We start from the raw sequence: 21077 nt of genomic DNA, 5'->3' as shown, positions 1-21077 counted from the left end.
ACTCATCCTAATTCGGGGCAGGAAAACCATCAAGAATATTTGTCACACATTTATTTACACAACAATATATAAACGGACTTACATAATAAATATAGGCAAATACATGGCGGTAGCAGTATGGGAGGGAGGAAAGGAAAGGGAGTAGAATGAGCGGAGGGGAAGGAGGTGGAGGAGGGAGGGAGGGGAAGGGGTAGTGGCGATTAAGTCATCACCACCAGCACCACCACCACCACCAGCACCACCACCACCACCAATTACCACACGAAAGGCTCACGATAAATAAATAATAAAGGTAAAGCTTAGCAAGCACTTCAGTCATCCATAAACGTGACCTTTTAAGGGTGATTAGATTAGCGTTAATGAGTGAAGGGGTCCGATAAAGGGAGGAAAAGGGGAGGGAAGCCTTATGAAGGAACTAAGGGGTGATGATGGGGAGGGGGAGGGAGAGGGGAAAATCTTGAAGATAGGGGGACGATGAGGGTAAAGATGATGCATGTGATGGGGATTTGAAGGGGAAAGTAATGTTGGGGCACACGTTGCTGCTGCGCGTGGCTGCGGTGCTTGTTTCCGTTGCACTGACCCTTGAGCCTGTGGCGGGAAGCAGCCATCACCCCGGGACACAGGGCCAGAGTAACGTTCGGGTTACCACAGTTTACCTTTCCCAGGATTCCCCAGCCACCTATTTATCGATCCGCCCGCAAGGGAGGATGGACAACTGGGTGGGCTGCACGCCGACTGCCCGGGCCGGGATTCGAACCCGGACCCGCGGATCCGTAGTTAGTCACGTTAACCACTGCACCACGGAGGTGCATGAAGGAAAAGGGGTATGGGAAATGGGGTAAGGGGAAGGAGTGATAAGGGAAGGGGGTTAAAGGGATGGGATATCGGTAAGTAGGTGTGATAGGAATGGAAAGGGTATTTAATCTCCTATCCCTCGTCCCCTTCCCTTTACTTCCTTAATCATTAAGGAATTAAGTGTAAGGGTAAGGGGAATTAAGGGAAGGAGATGTAAGAGGAGGAAGGGGATGCAGGAGGAGCAGGGAAGGGGTAACAAATCTTGGCGCCCTCACTACTGATTCCCTATCGCCGTGGAGCCAAATCTGCGACACTCGACGAAGGAGGAATAAGAATAGGAGTGCCATTTGACATCTTCACCCCCTCCCCCTCTCTCCCCTTCCGGACGTCAGCCTCTCATCGGGTCCTTCAGCACACCACGAAGAGCCCCGAGTTGGTGCATCCCCTGGACTTTGTGGGCTTGGGTCGGGAGCGGACGGTGTTGCGTCTCCTTGGAATGACCCGTCTGAACCCGAAGGTCCTCCTGAAGGTGAGTTGCTGAGGGGCAGGCGCCGCCTCCGCCACCCCAACCATCGCCGATAGCACAGCAAGGACGGCCAGCAGCAGCACCCACACACGCATCTGGAGAAAGAGAGAAGAAAAGGGTCAGTACTCCTGTGTGATCGGAAGACAAGGATCGGATACTCTTAAACGAAACAGAAGAAGAAAGATAATATAAGTAAGATAAGGAGACACAGTAACAACAAAACTAGCAGAGGACAAATGAAAAGTGATTAGAAAACGTAAATTTCTATGGAAAAATCATACATTGCCGTAAATAGAAAAAAAAGAGTAATAACAAAAAATAGCAGAAAAAGGCAAACGAGCAAATGGAAAGTGATTAAAAACATAAATTTCTGTGGGAAGTTCTTACATCACCATCTTTCTGACCCCCCCCCACACACCCACACACATACACATACACAAAGGAAGAGGAGAGACGATTACCAAGAACAACAACAACAAGCAACAGAAAAAACAAAATACTACACAAGCAACGTTCAAGACCCACACTCGTCTCGTGAGGACATACAATTATCATCCACCTGCCTCACGCACCTGGACGAGCATCGAGCGGCCGTTATTACAGGTGTTACGGCCGCTGGTTACCTGTGCGTGTCAGGTAAAAAAAAAAACTCCTACCTGCCGCCCTTCACCTTCAATCATCTGTTGTGTTGTGATTGGCTGGGCCGAGGGACGAGGACGAAGGAATGTGTGAGTTTATCGAGTGTAGGAACGTAATGAATAACACCAATTAACATTACCAGGGTTTGTATAATGTATAGTCTTCCAAATCAATGTCTAAATAAATGGGCCTTTCTTTAGATCTTGTTCCAAATATGTCGAGGCCGGTCTGGCGTTGGCTCCCGCGGGACCTTTCCTCCCCTCTGCTCTGCCAAACAGTTCCAACACCTATCTCTCCCTCTCATATGTTGTGACTGTGTGGCAGAGCAGAGGGGAGAAATGGACCCGCGGGAGCCAACGCCAAAACGGACTGGACAATTTGGTTTCACTATAGTTCAGTCATTTATTTTTTTCTTTACTCGTGTATTTTAAGATATTTTTCACCCTACCGATCGGTCTCTCTACTTCTCTAAGCTTCTATATTATCTCTTCCTCATTCTACTTCTCTCTCATTGTTTACAGCTCCGTTTTCTCTTTCTCGGCGTCTCAGGGGTTTCGGGGCTGTTATAGATTATAGTTTCCGTATTCCTCCCTCCCTACCTAATTCGTCTCAAAATAAAAATGATAATAATATGCCTCAACGGACACGAATAGGTACCTACTTTGAACGAGTAAATTGTGTGTTATGTTGCTCTGTTATTTAGGTTTATACATTTCTGATTTTCTATAAGTAGGTAAGAATGAGTAAATTGTGTGTATTATACAGTTCTGTAATTCATTCTTTTTAGACGTTCCTACCCATCAAAATACACTAATAGGTACTAAGATCGAGTAAACTTCCCCTTAAAATCATACATAATTCACTTGTCAACGTTGAAAACAAACGATTACTTAGAATATAAATTGAATGCAGACATTATTAGAGGAAAACTTCCTCGTAACACGATAGTCCCAAGATATTCAACACGACGAACGAGCTATACTAAGAACTTTAATTCACGCTCCGGAACACGAATCAGTTGTGGCATGACCGAACTCTCGAACCAGGAGGAGGAGGAGAAGGAAGAGGAGGAGGTGACAAGAGGTAATAATAGAGGCGCAGAGGAGAAAGGCCGCGAGGTATAATCAGCTATTCACAAGACTTTCACGTTAGGTTCTCTCCTTCTGGGAATTTCAATAAAGACTCGTTTCGTTTTAAGGCATGTCCACACCTCTTATTATTTCTTAAAGATCTCCTCCTCTCCTTTACCAGGCTCTACGTGCTAACGCTTGTGCCAGACAGTATATGCAGGTGTGTTTCTCTTTTTTATCTTTTACAACAGATTCGATTCATTTATAGGCATGTCCACACCTCTTACTATTTCTTAAGATCTCCTCCTCCTCCTCGGACTCCTTTACCAGCCTCTACGTGCCTGTCCACACCTCCTACTGTTTCTAAGACCTCCTCCTCCTCCTCTTCCTCCTTTACCAGCCTCTACGTGTTATCGCCCTTGGGCCAGACAGTAAACGCAGGTGTGTTGTTTGGGCCCGACAGGAACCGCAGGTGTGTTTTGTTTTCTTATCTCTTGCATATACATATTTTCTATTCTTCGTGGAGCACCTCTGAACTACTTGAAAATATATTGGGTTTCTTTTTATTTATCTAGCAAAGCTGTATTCCTCAATGACGAATGATAGGTTATTATATAGTAATCCTTGTTCATTGGTGCATTTATCTATTGGTTCACGTTATTTATTTTTCAATGGAACACTCGGTTTTGTCTATTGCCGAGTGTCTGGGTGACGTTAAATACCCATTCCCGGGCGTAGTAATCAACAACACAGGACACATACAAGCTGAGAAACTGACAAAGCATTCAATATGAACCTCTAAGGCTGATCTAGGGGAGGCAGGTTGAGCAAGGGCGACAAAGACACGTGGTGAATATTCCGTTGCGAAACATTGTAAAGTCAGCCTCGAGAAACTTGGAGCTTGAAGAAACAGCGTTGTCACCCTTTCAAAGACTTATGACTGCTAGAGAATTGAAACGCTTGTAAGGGTCACTGTGTTGAATGTAATACCGGAAATGGCCAACAAGTTCTTTTACATTTAAACGACAGTTGTAGAAAAGAGCATCATCAGTAAATATTCAATTGGACAAATATTGGATATGGGAAGGTTTACGTGCATTTCCTTGCATAACATTTGGACAGGACGTAGTAATATCCCTTTATGTACGATAATTATTCCAAAATGCGACTCTCAGGTCATCTATAGAAACGTCGATTTATTCTTTTCACACACAAAAACATAATTAATTAATGGCTTTAACAATGAGCATGGTTAAATATCTTATTTGTGTGTGTGAGAGCGACAGTTTAGTGAAAGAATCTTGCAAATACTAAGTGATGTGTACAGCAATCTGGCAAAGTTCGTTCTGCTCGTTAATTCTTCCCAGTCCCCGCCGGCGCGCTGTGAAGTAACTAAGTGCATGTTGTGAAGTGTATAAGTGTGGAGAAGGATTACCTAAGAAGCGATACAAAGCGTTACAGGCCAAAAGAAGAAGAAGAAGAAGTTAAATTTCAAAACAACACTTACAACAGCAGCCGCGGGTGAGTGATGGCCAGAGGGCTCCGTGTTCAGCCAACAAACCGGTGAGCTATTACTTTCAGTGCTTATCAGTTTCCACGCCAGTCATACACAGCTTATAGTGCTTATTGCCCTAAATGATACACCAGCAGCCTAACTAAATATTCCCCGCATGCTGAAAGAGGAATGGACAATATGGCCGCCTCCACCTCGTTGCCTCTCCCTTCAACTCGCTATCATCCACTCCGACACGGACATAGACATTTTCCCCTTTCTCCATCGAGCTGACTTACTGAATGCCACAACTAAATGCTGGTAGATGTTCGTTAGATACCGTAAACAATGAGAAAATTTATCTTGTAAGTTATCGTTTTCTCTTTACTGTGTATGTGTTAGATGGCGCCACTTGCAATATTATCTAAACTTTACTGTCAAATTACTGAGGCGTCCATCTCGTGTAGCCTATAAGGGACTCTACAGATCATGACCCAAAAACAGGTTACGCTAAATGGAAGACGCTAATATACTTGAAAGCCAGTCTCGAACATAATGGCCATTGATTACTCCCAACATCCTACTCACCCCAAATATTGCTCGGCAGTTTTGACAGGCCGTAAGTGAACACAGCCGCGGCAGTATTAATTAATTGTTTGCATGCGTTCATTAATATATTATGAGGCGTTGTGTTGTTACGAGATCGATGGGAACGTCAGACGAGGTTTTCTTTTTCATGACAAGGCGCCCCGAACAACAAATAGCCTAGCAAAGGATTAATAGCAGTGTACAAACAATAGCCGCCAGCTTTTTTTCAGTCACCCTCTCCGTCACAAGTGTAACAGCTTGTAATACGTCAATAGAGGGAAAAGGCATGTAAAAAATTACTGGGGCTGAAAACAAGTTAACCAGGACTAAAAATATAACGAGTTTCATACTTAGCCTAATCAGTTTGAAAGTGAGCGATAAATAATTAAACAATTTTGTGTAGCCTAGAGAAAAAAAGGTGATTGAAAATTAATGATCACTATAGTGCGTGATGAAAAAAAAAAACCAGTATACAAACAAACTCCACAGTTTTTAACGATGTAACAGCTTAATAATACTTTAGTTGAGAGAAATGGCATATGAATAATTAGTGGTGGGTTTACTAGGAATAAAAAAAAATACCGTGTTACCTTCAAAGTGCGCGTTAAGATTTAAATTATTTTAGAATAGATTGACGAAGAGAAAAAATAAGGATGGAAATGATTCCTAGAGGGCGTGACAGAAAAAGTTAAGCCCTAAAACAGGATTGGAACGATTACTCTACAGAGGGCGTGCTGGTCGACGCGTGGCGGGGATGGCCTTACACGTTTTTCTCCCCCCTCACAACCCCCGGAATAGTCACGTGAAGGCGAAGAGGTTGGGAAAAAGTGTGTGTGTTTGTGTTTTGAGTGAGGTGGTGAGGGCGGAGAATAGATGTGTGTGTGTGTGTGTGTGTGTGTGTGTGTGTAACAATGGGGGAAGTGTGTGTATTTTGAGTGTATTTTGCGTGTGTTGAAGGTGAAGGAATACGGTGTGTGTGTGTTTGTATGTGATTAAGTTTGCGTGTGTATATGTTTGCGTGTGGTTAAGTTTGCGTGTGGTTAAATTTGCTTGTGTGGTGAGGTTTTGCGTGTGTAGTGAAGTTTGCGTGGAGTGGAAGCAACGGGATTTCTCAAGGCAAGGTAAAGTTTGTTGACCTGTTCTGTTTGTTGTTTGCGTTGTGGTCAGTTACTTTACTTGGTTTAGTTTTTATGATAGTTTTCCTGTTCTTGTTTTCATTTTTTTAATCTTTTCCAGTTTCGTTTGTATAAATTTTGCGTTATACTTTTTGTTTTGTTTGTTCTGCCCATTTTTCGGTTTCGTTTTTTATGCTTATTGTTCAGTAACTTTTTAGTTGGCATATAATTATGCTTTTGCTTGATTCTTGTTCTGCTTGGCAATGCTCCTGTTTTTCTTTTCATGTAGATATAGTTGATTATGGTTATATTGACATCGTGGGTGATAGTCATAGGCTGATTGTTACTAAATATATTGAGGTATTTATGAATATATATATATATCTATATATATATATATATATATATATATAGATATATATATATATATATATATATATATATATATATATATATATATATATATATATATATATATATATATATATATATATATATATATATATATATATATATATATATATATATATGGCATGAACAAATTAGATTATTAAGCTATTATGATATGTGTGAAAAAAAAATAGATCTCAGGATCGATATTGAAAAGTAAAAGCCTATTGAATGTTGTTAGTATCCATGCTAGACTACACTCAAACATTGGGAAAATTATTTTAAATGGAGTTTTCAGCATGCTTCAGTCCATTACAATATTTTAGTGCTGAGTAAAGCCGAGTAGGCTATTTCCCATCATACAGAGGGTTAAGATAGGATAGTTTTGATTTATTAAGCTAAGTTGATTATCATTTTTATTTTTAGTATTGTTTTCGTGTTGTAGTTATTATTATTATTATTATTATTATTATTATTATTATTATTATTATTATTGCCAGTATTATTATCATCTTTATTATCAATATCATTATTATAGTTATTTCTATCATTATTTACTTTAAACCTTGCCTTACCCAGTTTCACTCTCATATAATGACGGGCTGCCAAGATGGGTTGCCAAATGAGGCCATGACGCACTTGTACAGACACGTTAGTTCTCTGCGCCCTTCGGTATATTGATACGCAGCGGCGCACGTGGAAGGTGGTGTCAGGCGGTGGTTGAAAAGTTTCTTGTCAAGGACGTTCGAATTGCACTCAGGAAGTTATTTTCTCTCTCTCTCTCTCTCTCTCTCTCTCTCTCTCTCTCTCTCTCTCTCTCTCTCTCTCTCTCCAATTTCTACTGTTTTTGGTGGCTATTTTCCCGTTACGGTGTGTGTGTGTGTGTGTGTGTGTGTGTGTGTGTTCGGAGAGAGAGAGAGAGAGAGAGAGAGAGAGAGAGAGAGAGAGAGAGAGAGAGAGAGAGAATTACATAGAATTACATAGAAAATCAGACCACACAGACCCCATGGTCCAGACTACGTGGTCTGTCCTTAAACCTAAGTGATTTTACATTAACCAGATGGCTCCAAAACGGTGCTTTTCTACTCTAGTTAATATTAAGTTCAAGGAAGTGACGGTCGAGCTTGTTTTTAAAGGAGTCAATCGTGTTACACTGGACCACTGATGGTGGGAGCTTATTCCATTCTCGCACTACAACGTTGGTGAAGAAAAATTTGGTGCAGTCTGAATTTACTTGTCTACATTTGAGTTTTATGCCATTGTTCCTCGTTCGCAAAGTGTCATCGATCATAAACAATTTTGTTCTGTCTACATTCGTGAAACCATTAAGTATTTTAAAACATTCGATCAGTTTTCCTCGGAGGCGACGTTTCTCAAGAGAGAACATGTTAAGGGTGGAAAGCCTTTCTTCGTAGGATTTGTTGCGCAAGGAAGGGATCATTTTTATTGCTCGACGCTGAACACCTTCTAGTTTAGCAATGTCCTTTGCAAAGTGGGGAGACCAAAACTGTACCGCATATTCCAAGTGGGGTCTGACTAAATTATTGTAGAGCGGAAGTATTACATCTTTATTCTTGAATAAAAAGTTTCTTTTAATGAAGCCCAACATTCTGTTCGCTTTATTTGCTGCATCGATGCATTGATGTGAGATTTTGAGGTTTGACGCGATTTTGACCCCCAGGTCCTTAACGAATGGAACGCTTGTGAGTTTACCGCCGCGCATTTCGTAATCGAACTTCTTATTTTTTGTTCCAACTTGAAGGACCTGGCACTTGTCTACGTTAAAGGGCATCTCCCATTTATCCGACCAAGCTGAAATTTTTTGCAAATCCTCTTGGAGGCTTTGCCTGTCGTCGTCAGTGAGAACCGAGTTACCAATCTTTGTGTCGTCTGCAAATTTATTAATGCGATTATTAAGTCCAACATCCACATCGTTGATGTAAATAATGAAGAGCACTGGGCCAAGAACCGAGCCCTGAGGGACGCCACTAGTGACTGGCGCCCACTCTGAGTTAAATCCGTCAATCACAACTCTTTGTTGTCTGTTGCTCAACCAATTCGCGATCCATTGAGAGAGAGAGAGAGAGAGAGAGAATTACCTATACTACATTATACAGGAACACGTAGCAACAGGTAGAGGTAAGATAACGGTATCCAGGTAAAGCAAGATGCAGGTAGAAGGGTAGCGAAGTAGAGGAGGGCGGGTAGGGAGGAGTAGAGGTGAAGGTGTGGACGTGGAGGGTTGAAGGGTGGGGAGAAGAGGGTAGGTAGGGAGAGGGGACGAGGAGAGGAGGGAGAGCGGGAAGGGAAATAAAAATAAGGGTACAAAACAGAGGAGTCGATTGATGGATGACAAAGAGATAGAGAAGTGGATGAAGAGGTGGATAGAGGTAGAGGGAGGGTAGAGTGTTGTATAAATGACTGTAAGGAAGGGAGATAGAGAAGCAGAAGAGATAGACGGACATAAATAAAACAATTCTAAAACAAGAGCTAACATACTTAACATAACATACTAACATACTTTTTGCCTTTTATCTCTTATTTAGTCTTTGCTCTGTTTCCATTATCATATAGGAAAAGGTTGTATGAATAGTAAGCAGAGGAAGAGAAAGGGAAGTTTTTATGAACAATTGATAGAGATAGAGAAGAAGGTTGTATGATAGAGATATGATAGATAGAGAAGATGAAGGATGTGACGGATGGGTTATGGGTGAAGGGAGATGTGGATGAGCGCGTGGGTGTGGTCATGGGTGAGGAGGTAGAGGACGGTTCAGGGTCAGACCTATGAGACGCCATACCTTACCTGCTCAAACCACACCTGCCAACACCTTAGGGCATCCTCTGAGTAAACGAACTGGTGCCTACGTGCACGAGTTGTCTCTCTCTCTCTCTCTCTCTCTCTCTCTCTCTCTCGGCTATCATAATAGCTAATGGAAAAAAAAATATTGTAAGTTAAACAACGATACTGCTTTTTGTGTATCTACTACAACTACTACTACTACTACCACTACTACTACTACTACTACTACTTTTACTACTACTACTACTACTACTTTTACTACTACTACTACTAAATTACATTGGTCTGTGATTAGGTATACATGTTATTTTGTGAGGAAATTAAAATGCCAACTTTCGCGATCTTGAAGAGGAGAGGGAGAGGAAAGAGAGAGACGTGCGTATCTATGTGGAGGACAAAAACCAAAGAGAAGAGGACAGTGAGGTAAGCTGCGTAGTGGCTCTGAGTAAATAAGGATGGCTAGCAAAAAACGAGAGCAAAAAATGTAAACAATCGGCGAAGCAAGAATAGACATAATGTTTGTGGTCAGTCATTTGAGAGAGACTGACTTATATTCTTTTTTATTTATATATTTACTTATCTGTGTATATTTATTCATGTATTTATTTAGCTCTTCACATTTTTATTGCGAATTAATTTTTTTCTCAAATTTAAGTCATTTAGGATATGGACTTTTATATTTCACTCGGAATGACTAATTTATGATCTGTTGCTCACGTTATCTTTGCACACACACACACACACACACACACACACACACACACACACACACACACACACACACACACAGTTTCTTTTTACTACAATTAGACTGGGAAACACATTTTAACTATACCTTACTTATCTCCTCCTCCTCCTCCTCCTTGAAGGTCAACCCCTCAAGGGAAGGAAGGCACAGGTAATACGTTTTTACGCGCGGCTATTACCTACTTTTTTTTTTAGTGACATTTGTCTGTTTGTCTATTGTTTTTGAGACTGTTTAATGTTTATAGGGGTACGGTGTGTGTGTGTGTGTGTGTGTGTGTGTGTGTGTGTGTGTGTGTGCGCGCGGACGCCATGTTCAAGCCCTCTGGAAGTTTACATTAAGTTTACATTCTCATGCACCCAAGCCACTTCAGGTTATTACAGGAGGAGGAGGGGAGGAGGCGGAGGAAGAGGAGGAGAAGGAGGAGGAGGAGGAGAAGAAGGAGGAGAAGGAGGAAGAGGGAGAGTCGGCACAAAAGGAGGTGTAGAAAAGGAATGTTGGGTAAAATAAGGATCAAGACGCGAATAAGAAGTGGGCAAAATGTGTCAGGAGGAGGAGGAGGAGGAGGAGGAGGAGTCGGTATCGGCACAGAAGGAGGTGTAGAAAAGAAATGTTGGGTAGTAACTAAAAAAAATAAAATAAGGATCAAGACGCGAATAAGAAGTGGGCAAAATGTGTCAGGAGGAGGAGGAGGAGGAGGAGGAGTCGGTATCGGCACAGAAGGAGGTGTAGAAAAGGAATGTTGGGTAGTAACTAAAAAAATATAATAAGGATCAAGATGCGAATAAGAAGTGGTCAAAAAGTGGCAGGAGAAGGAGGAGGAGGTGAAGAAGAGATTTTGGGATGTTTAGAAAATAAGGAAAGTTAATTGGCAGAGTTGGGAAAGGAAGTGAAGAAGAGGTTTTGTAAACAGGTAAGCGGAGGAGGGAAAGGTGGAAAGGAAATATTGGGAACAAGTAGATGATGAGGGTTTCGGAAGGTTTGCCCCAATGGCGGGTGACAAGACCAACGAGTTTGAGAAAATAATAACATTACTCCCGTTGTCTTACACTCGAAGTTCCTGGAGATGAACCCGAGCAGAGTATATATTAACTTTTCCTACAGACAGATATGCAGGAAGTTACTATTTTTCTTCTAGTGCTTGAGGCCCATGGAGCTGATGTCTTATGTACGACCTGCAGAGGCTCCCCTGCTTATTGTACGTATGGTTGCCCGAAGTGTATGGCTTTACGCATACTAAGGTTGAAGGACACTTTTCAGACCATTGGATAATCTTGCGAAGGTCCTTTTTGAGGGCTTTTTAATCGCCTGTCGTGAAGTCCTTTCCTACACGATAGATAAATATATATATATATATATATATATATATATATATATATATATATATATATATATATATATATATATATATATATATATATATATATATATATATATATATATATATATATATATATATATATATATATATAGAGAGAGAGAGAGAGAGAGAGAGAGAGAGAGAGAGAGAGAGTAACCCTGATTCGTTTTGGTACAACACCGCCTCTGTCTCCACTACTGGTATGATCTGGAAAAATGTGTGTGTGTGTGTGTGTGTGTGTGTGTGTGTGTGTGTAACACTTTTTGTTTTTATTCTTCTACCTGTACCACTATAAATAACTCCTTTGTTTGTTTTTACTCATCACATCCAACACTCCTCACTCTTCATTCATCACTTATTATCATTTGAACATAACACACTTCATAGTCAACACCATATTATCTCACCATTCACACACCACAACCACCATCACCACCATCATCACCAAAACCAGAAATCACTAGTTACTATTACCACCCATCCCTTTTTTATTGACCAACATCACACACCACGTCCAACACATATAAAGTGGCGACTCTGACGTAAATAGCCCTCTATAGCCTATACACTGCTGGTACGTTTCCAACTGACCTCGCGTACCGTGCCCCTTATACCCTTCTCTCTCTCTCTCTCTCTCTCTCTCTCTCTCTCTCTCTCTCTCTCTCTGTTTTTTTTTGTTTTTTTTGTGAAATAATTTTGAGGAACCATTGATTTCTACTCAAATTTAAACTCCTTTAGCACACAACACCATCATCACCCCCACCACTAATTGGACACACACACACACACACACACACACACACACACACACACACACACACACACACACACACATATGCACACGTTATCTCTCTAATCTACCTTTACTTCCATGGACGAAGTAACATGTAAAATCTCCGCAAAAGGCAAAGGGTGAAGATGTATAATTAATTACTGACGAAAATAAGCCCCTCTCTGCCACTTTGCTCACTTCCTTATCCTTAGGTTTAGGGCTAATAACCCAGAAGCTATTGACATCTGTGGGGCCTTAGTTTACCTTCTCTAAGCTTTATCCAGGTACTGCTTCTCTTTAATTAACCGGCAAGGGAGAAGAAACACCTGTGTGAACTTAATCAAAGAATCGAACTGTGGGTGGACCAATGAATCTTAAGTAGAGCCTTTAGCCATTTCATATCGTTGATGGGAACTAATAAAAAGATTACAAAAAAAATACAAATAAATCACTTGCAATGAAAAATACAATCACAAAACGTGGACTAATTACCTTTGATCACTTGATGGGAGGTTGGGTTGAGCAAGAAGGAATGTTAGGTGAGTGATAACGTCTGGAATCGCCTTGGTGTATAAAACCTTTCTTCTGCTTGAGTGTGGATAGGGTTAGATGATGCGTGTGGGTCGTGGCTGCAGATCCGACTAGCTCTGTGTGTGGAGAAGGTCAGGAGCCCCAAAGGAGTGGATGTGTTCTCGTAACGGCGGCGGTGGTGCACTGAGTTATCCTGGCGGTCCTTCCAGCCCTTTTATACGATCTGGCGCCTGGGAGGAATGGATGGGCTAGTGCGTGTTAGGACTTAGAGGGAGGGAGAGAGAGGAAAGGAGGGGGGTGTAGGATATTCAGTGCAAGCATCAATCAACATTCCACATTGTTTTTCCTTGCATGCTCAGGATTTTTTGAGGCCATTTCTCTCCTGCATTTTTTTTCTCCAGCTTATTTTTGTTTTATTTATTTATTTATTTTCCTTCTACCTACTCTTTTTTTTTCTTTTTTTTTCTTTTTTTCTTCTTTTTCTCATTCTCCCTCCTCCTCCTCCTCCTCCTCTGCAACATTAAAGATAAAATCATACTAATCACATGAACACAAAAAGTCTGCTTACACCAGGCAGCTCTCTTGAGTGAAATACAACTCTCCAAACCTGTTCATCCTATCCATGAATTTATCTATTTTTGTCTTGAAGGTATCTATCGTACTGGCAATTATCTCATGACTTCGATGTCGTTTCAGTCATCGCTTTATCCATCACTATAACTGGTAAATCAATTCTTGCCGATATCTTTTTTGAGAATGAATTTATCAAACTTGAATCCATTACCATGTGTCTTATCTTTCTCTTTTACTACCAAAACCTAACTGATATCACTAAGGGTGTATGTATGTTTACGAGTGTTGCAAAAGGCATTGAAACCATTCTTTCAACAGAAGTGTTGCATTTTGATTATGGAATGCAGTTCTGATCTATCTATAGAATAAAAATCGTCATGTAAGATTCTGTGCAAACGAAGATAAAAATAGTTCACAGGTTGAGAAACTTGCCCTATGAGGATGTGCTGGAACGTTCAAACTTTAAATTATCTAGATATACGAAAGGTGCAAGGAGACGTGACTCGGGTTTTGAGACATACTACTACCAGTGTTCTCACTTCCAACTCGCCAGCCCTTTCCTTTTCCTCTCGACAGGAAATATCAGAAAAAGGAGGACAAAAGTTAAAGAAGGAAAACAATTAATATGGACCACCGCAAACTTACAAAGAAAAGAGGAGGAGGAGGAGATGGAGTAAGGGTATTCCTCATTATATAACCCGTACCTGCCTCACTTTGTCAGATGTGTGCTATGTCCTGCTTGTATTCTGGTGATTGCCTTTTCCAGGAGAGAGAGAGAGAGAGAGAGAGAGAGAGAGAGAGAGAGAGAGAGAGAGAGAGAGAGAGAGAGAGAGAGAGACACACACATAATGGACGCCAAGCAGAGACAGAAGCCTCAGGGGTGTAAAACAGGTTCTTAAAAGAAAGTAGAATGAACGCGCATAAAAAAAGAGATTAGGTGTCACAATTTTTTGGTTCAGCACCACCACCACCACCACCTACAACAACAATATAAAAAACAGCAACAACAACCAGAACAACAACAATAGCAATAATAACAACAAAATCATTATAAACAACAGTAGCAACGCATTGCTCACTAAAACAACAAAACAGTTGCAAAAAATAAGAAAAAAATGCAAATAAAATAGTGACAAAATAAGTGTTAAATTGCATACACACACACACACACACACACACACACACACACACACACACACACACACACACACACACACACACACACACACACAGAGACATACACGTGGTCTTAGACACACGCCCTATTGGCAAGGTTGGATGTATTCGAACGGCCTTGTGTGTGTGTGTGTGTGTGTGTGTGTGTGTGTGTGTGTTACAGTGCAAGGATGGGGCATGTGTTTATGTGGTTAATTGCTTCCTCCACGTGTCATCTTCCTCCTCTTCCTCCTCCTCCTCCTCCTCCTCTTCGCCTTTGCTGTCCTTCATCTTTCACCTTTAATTAGATAGTTAGTGTAGCTTGTCACAAACAGCCTCGTAAGGACCAGCAGGTCTGCTGTTGTTTGTTCTTCCTTTGTGTTCCTTTGTTTCTCCATAGTAATGTCCATAGTAATGTTATATATATTCGTATCTTCATTCATGTAAGACCTGATCCCACGTGCTTTTGATTTCCTTGTCGGGTTTTTTTTCTTTTTTTCTTTTCTTTTAGGGGTAATTGAACCTGCTTGACGGGGTGGTCTGATTGGAATTCCGCCATGTGAGGCCATGCGTTCGTCTGAGTCATGCTCCCTCGCTTTTTTGCATCCCGTCCATTGTTTGGCCTCGAGACACTAGACAAGATGTTTAGTTCAAGCAGGACTATAAGGACTTCGGGCCAGTACCACAGTTCGACTCGAGGTGTCTGTAAGCTCCTAGCCGAACAAAAAATACTACTGCGAAATATCCTTGTATAGTGTTTGGTGGTCCCTTTAGTACCTGGCGCCGCTTACAATACCTTATATAGCCTTATGTATGGTTTAGTGTGGATGCTTACGATGACTACTACCTTTTTTTGTAACAGCAAGGGAGGCAGCTTAATTGCAAAAACGCACACACGCACGCACACAAAAAAAGCCGCTGGGACATCAAAAAAGCCCAAACAGTTTATTTTCATCATACAGGAGAAAGAGATACTGAATTATTTTATATCTTCAGTAATTAAACAGGAAGCAAAGTATACTAGATGCGTAATTAGATTTCTTAACTGCTGATGGAACTGCGTTGGGAGTTATCACACACCTTTCTAATAAGGAAGATAAAAGGATAAGTTTTAAAGAATTTGCTGCCAGGTCGAGGGATTGAGAATTGGGTTATTGTGTAAGAGAGGGGAGTGTGTTGCAGATATGAAAAGGTGTGGCAGGAATAAGTATGAATTATGTATAGATGTATAAAGCATGTATAAAGATAATGTAGCAAGTATAAACTATGAGAGGAGTAGGAAATGTGTAAATGTGGTGTTTAGGGTGGGTGTAGTGATATAGATACATAGGTAGAGGTGATAATAAACTTGGACAGGTATGGAAGTATGGAATGTTGCGGTAGTGTCGTGTTTGTGTGTGTGTGTGTGTGTGTGTGTGTGTTTATAATCAGGATTTTCCTCCTACGCTTACACCTGGCCCGCTAATTCCAGTTACCTGCTCGCGGCTATGGGAACAGGAATCGTAGGGGTGGTAGGGGTGGGGTATAATTAAGTAAAGTTGTATAATACTGCCTCTATAAACTGGTCTCGATCCTGGACCACCGTCTCTCGCTTTCATACTAGCATGACTAAGACGTGAAGGTGGCCTTGAGACAATAGGAAATAAAAACACCAAGAATTATTTCGGTATTCGTACTGTTTGACTTCTGAACCACTTAAACAAGAAAAAAATGTTAAAAGCGTAAGCAGATACCTTTGTAATGTTAGTCATCAAGCAATTAAAGTAATATCAAGGCCAGGTTAATTGGGTGTCCTTTGCCCATTCGAACTGTTTACGCTAACCTTGCCTCGTTTTTGTCGGCCGGCGGGCGGGTTCAGGCAAGGCCATGTTCAGGGCGGGACAGATGCCCAGGGAGGCCGGCGTTACGTCACGGCTCAGGGAACAGGGGTGGGTTTCATCATAGTGCTCTCCCAAGCGTGGTGACGTCACGCGCAGTTGGGAGAATTTCTTGGGCGTGTTTCATCACGTGCTTGTGCTTGTGGCGCACAAGCACTTCCAAGTAGGATTGGGGGCGGTCTTGGGAGTAACCAGCGTTGCCAATCTTCCGCGTCGCTTTGATGTCTAATGTGTCTTCAATTAACCTAATTACACTTCTTATGTATAATTATGGAATTATAAATATAAACAATTGATATTTAGTTGAAATATAGCGATAGTATCTTTATTGTAAGGAAAATGTGCACGTATTTTTGTTCCGTCTGCATCTTCAGTGACACTACGGTGTAAACAAACATTTAGTGAGTCGTGAGTAAACCCTGGCCACCTCGCCACCATGGCCCACAGCTTGTACTGTGCATCAAATAACACTTGCACATTGATGCTGTGGTAGTTCTTGCGGTTGACGTACACTTCTTCGTGCTCATGTGGGGCCACTATTCTTACGTGGGTGCCATCAACAGCACCCACCATACCGGGAAAACCAGCAATTTCGGCAAACTCCGCCTTCATTCTCTGCTGCTCCCCCGGTTTAAATGGAAGCCCATGAACCGCCTCATATTCTCTTGTTTCACGAGAGCATCCACGGTCTGGGTGATGATTCTGCTGACTGTGGCCCGGGAAATTCCAAAGTCATCTGCGCTGCACTGCTGCATTTTCCCGGTGGCGAGGTATCGCAGAGTCAACGCCACTTTCAGCTCCCCTGTGACCGCACGGCTCCTCTCAGTCCTGTTGCCAATCACGTGTCGCACCAAGTCAGTGACGAACAACAGGCCAGCACGATCCACCCTGTACCTCTTCTTGAACTCGGTGTCATCGTACTCAGTAAAGATGTCCCTTTTCGGGCGAAAATTCCTTGGTCGGTGCTGGCGGGGTTGTTCACGGGCTGCCATGTTTACAGTCAGACGCTTGGAACCTTCCTTGGGAGCGCTTGGGAGACCCCGCACGGCCTCCCAAGGCGGCGAGCGAGATAGGCAGAGTTCCAAGGCTTGGGAGCTTTCGTGAAACATGCCCAAGGTTTCTCGAACGCTTGGGACTCCTTGAGCACACTTCCAAGGACTTGGGAACTTTGATGAAACCCACCCCAGGATCATATGTTCTGCTCTCATTCGCTTGGTTTATGATTCCCTTTTGTTGATATACTCCAGGTTGTTGTCAGAATATAAGGAAGTAAAGTCATTGATGTTTTGATGTAAACGCAAACATTTTTACTCGTGCTAGAAACTGTGGCAAAGTGTATCAATTCGCGTGATATCTTGTGGACCTGTGGAGTGTGTCGGGATTTCCAAAACAGAGGCAGAAGGGCAATGCGAAGAGTGTGCGCCTAGTAGCCTTAACTCTTTGTCTTAATCTCCAGACGTTGATCCCACTCATCTTTCCTTTCTTTATTTTCCAATCCTTCCTCACTCCTTCCCCAATATCTTTTATAATATAGCTTCTCCAGTCCCTTCTTTTTACATTATTTCCACAACTCCTTTTCACCAAACTTCCCTAATCCCTTCTAAATAGTACACATAGGTAATTCCTTCTTTCCATATACCGTAACCTATTACAGTTTCAAATATGATTTAGCACCGCATAGTATTTGCTCTCAAGTGCAAGGATCTTATAAATTGGTTAATTCATCAGATCAGGTGAAAAAAAATCTTGCAAGGATATCAAACGACAGACCAAAAGTCATTAGTCATCGGAGTGAGGCAGCGTTAGATGTTCTTTTCTCTTTCTGTAACATTGGGAGTAACCTTAGATAGGCGGTACACTCTGTAATCGGTTGTTGTACGTTTTCTGATAAATTACGTATATGTATTTCTCCTCTTTCCAGCAAAAAATGACAGCAGGTGGTGGCGGCAGACGATGGGGCGAGGGTTACATGGGGTTCCCCGCGGTAAGCTTTGACGCGGGGAGAGGCGGAGCACGATGGACTAACCTAAATCGAACCCTTACCTCCACCCAAGGCCACCACTATCGTCACCGCCAGTACCACCATTGCCAAAGACCAGCTCAACACGTAAGTGACAGTACATTTCCTTGGCGTTCTCATTTGAAGTGTTTATGTTTGTTGTTATTGTTCCGGTTACTTCCGCGTTACGTATCTGTTGCGATCGGGTCAGTTCATTGCCTCGTCCACTGTTGGAATCCCAAAGTTTTCAACGTTTCAACAAGAGAGAGAGAGAAGCTTCCGGTATTTGTTTTCTGGTGATTACCCAAAGGAAGAGGACACTTTCAGGATGTTTTCCTTACCATTGTTGTTCTCCTTCATGGATAAAGTAAGGTAGGCAGAAAGGTATGATATTTTTATTACTGCATACTTGTTAACACCTGACTATATGCTTTTTAATGTTTATATATATCGAACTGAAAATCTAGCTTTGTTAACGATGTATATTTTGATTTATGTGTATTATTTTTTTCATACTTGTTATTGCTGAGTATATATGTTATGCTGTTTATATATACCGAGCTGAAATATTAGGTTTGACAACGATATTTATTTTGATTTATGTGTGTTCTTTAGGTCTTCCAGTTTTTTTTAATGTGAAGAAATACTATAAACCTCTCCCGGTGGCTGTTTTTTAAATTATCATATTTTCTTTCCAGTATTTTTTTATACGCTCTCTAATGTCTGGTTGAATCTGGTTGCATCTGCCGTCGCCTGCCCTCCCTGCCTCTCTCTCTCTCTCTCTCTCTCTCTCTCTCTCTCTCTCTCTCTCTCTCTCTCTCTCTCTCTCTCTCTCTCTCTCTCTCTCTCTCTCTCTCTCTCTCTCTCTCTCTCTCTCTCTCTCTCTCTCTCTCTCTCTCTCTCTCTCTCTCTCTCTCTCTCTCTCTCTCTCTCTCTCTCTCTCTCTCTCTCTCTCTCTCTCTCTCTCTCTCTGTGTGTGTGTGTGTGTGTGTGTGTCGGTATGTAGGTAGGTAGGTAGAAACAGGAACATCGAATTGCACTCCACTCCCAACCTCTCAACCCCACACGCAAAGGCCGGCTGATGGAGAGCCAGTCAGGGCATAATGGAATGGGTGAATGAGGGGGATGGAAAATGGAACACAGTTTTTTTTCTTCATATATTAGGACACTCACTTAGAGATTCACACTTTCACCATTTTTTTCCTCTTCGCCTTTTTTTTTTTTTTTTTTTCAATTTCCTGTCTCATTAAATTGTTCGCAAATATATTGTTCTCGATCCGGAGCCATCCAGCTCTATCTGCCTTCCTTTCTCTCTGCAGTAAGTGCCCAGTTAACTCAAGCTGATGTATGTCGTATCATTCTCTATTGTTTCCTCTGCCACCTGTAAGGAAGAGAGGCATGATGGTCTTATGTTGTGCTTACCTGTTTCTTTTTGCCTCTCTAATGTTGTCACCTCTTTTGTAGTGTAGTGGAATAAGTGCTAGGCTCTCACCTGGGAGGTTGAGGTTCGTTCCTTGCTCAGGCCGGATATATATTTTTGCCGCGGACAGGAGAGGTTACTTTCTCCCCTTGAGCACGTAGGATGGTTAATATGGTGTGTGAGGCCCCATCTGCACACATAAATCAATTTCCTTGCATAAATCCGTGAAATAGCTTCTAGCTCTTAACGAGTAGGGTGATTGCTGGCGATCGTGTTCGTGAGTCCAGCATGTGATCAGCCCGTGAATGAATTACACACACACACACACACACACACACACACACACACACACACACACACACACACACACACACACACACACACACACACACACACACACACACACACACACACACACACATACACACACACAATACCTTTCCTGGTATATATAAATGATATGCCAGAGAAAGTAAGCAGTTATATGAGCGTGTTTGCAGACGATGCGAAACTGCTGAGACATGTAAGAAACAATAAAGACTGAAATTTTGCAAGATGACCTGAATAAGATTTGCGACTGGAGTATGAAATGGGAGATGGAGTTCAATATGAAGAAATGTCACGTAATGGAAATGGGAAAGAGTGAAGGGAGACCAAAATGGACATAAAAAATGGGAAATGAAGAAATATTTAAAAAAAGTTAAAGAAGAGAGAGATCCGGGAGTGACAATACAGGATAATCAACAGCCTGAGAGTCATGTTAATAGGATATTCGGTGATACGTATAGAATAGTAAGAAATATAGGATTAGCATTCCACTACATGGATAAGGATATGATGAAAAAGATGATGATGATTAGACCGAAATTGGAATATGCGGAAACGATGTGGTCTCCCTATAAGAAGAAACACATAAAAAACTAGAAAGAATAGAAAGGATGGCAACGAAATGGTTCCAGAACTGGAGGGACTGTCATATGAAGAAAGGTTAAAGGAAATGGGCCTACCAACACTGGAACAAAGAAGAGAAAGGGGAGACATATTACAAATATATAAATTATTGATTAAAATGGAAGAAGTAGACAATGAGGAGTTACTATTAAGAGAAGGAAGAAACGCCAGCAACACACGTGGACACAGTAAAAAATTGAGGAAAGGAAGATGCTTGAGACATAAAGAAATATAGCTTACCGCAAAGAAACAGAGGTTTGGAACAGACTAAGTGAGGAA

The 21077-nt window shown here is 41.7% G+C and overlaps 1 long non-coding RNA gene across 2 annotated transcripts; it reads right to left on the bottom strand.

Moving 5' to 3' along the window:
* Window positions 1–34: 34 nt before the first annotated feature.
* LOC126980403 (uncharacterized) lies at window positions 35–21053 on the bottom strand. Of its 2 annotated transcripts, none has more exons than XR_007733167.1 (3): window positions 21039–21053; window positions 12785–13053; window positions 35–1416 (listed from the first exon to the last, which is right to left on the bottom strand). It is a non-coding gene; the product is annotated as an uncharacterized LOC126980403 (long non-coding RNA). The 2 variants fall into 2 exon arrangements; XR_007733168.1 differs by lacking the exon at window positions 21039–21053 and adding an exon at window positions 18550–18564.
* Between the last annotated feature and the right edge of the window lie 24 nt (window positions 21054–21077).

The sequence above is a fragment of the Eriocheir sinensis genome, chromosome 44, assembly GCF_024679095.1.
Source record: "Eriocheir sinensis breed Jianghai 21 chromosome 44, ASM2467909v1, whole genome shotgun sequence".
NCBI lineage: Eukaryota > Metazoa > Arthropoda > Malacostraca > Decapoda > Varunidae > Eriocheir > Eriocheir sinensis.
Note: the sequence above shows the minus strand (reverse complement) of the source record. Positions and strands in the feature narration are given on the sequence as shown.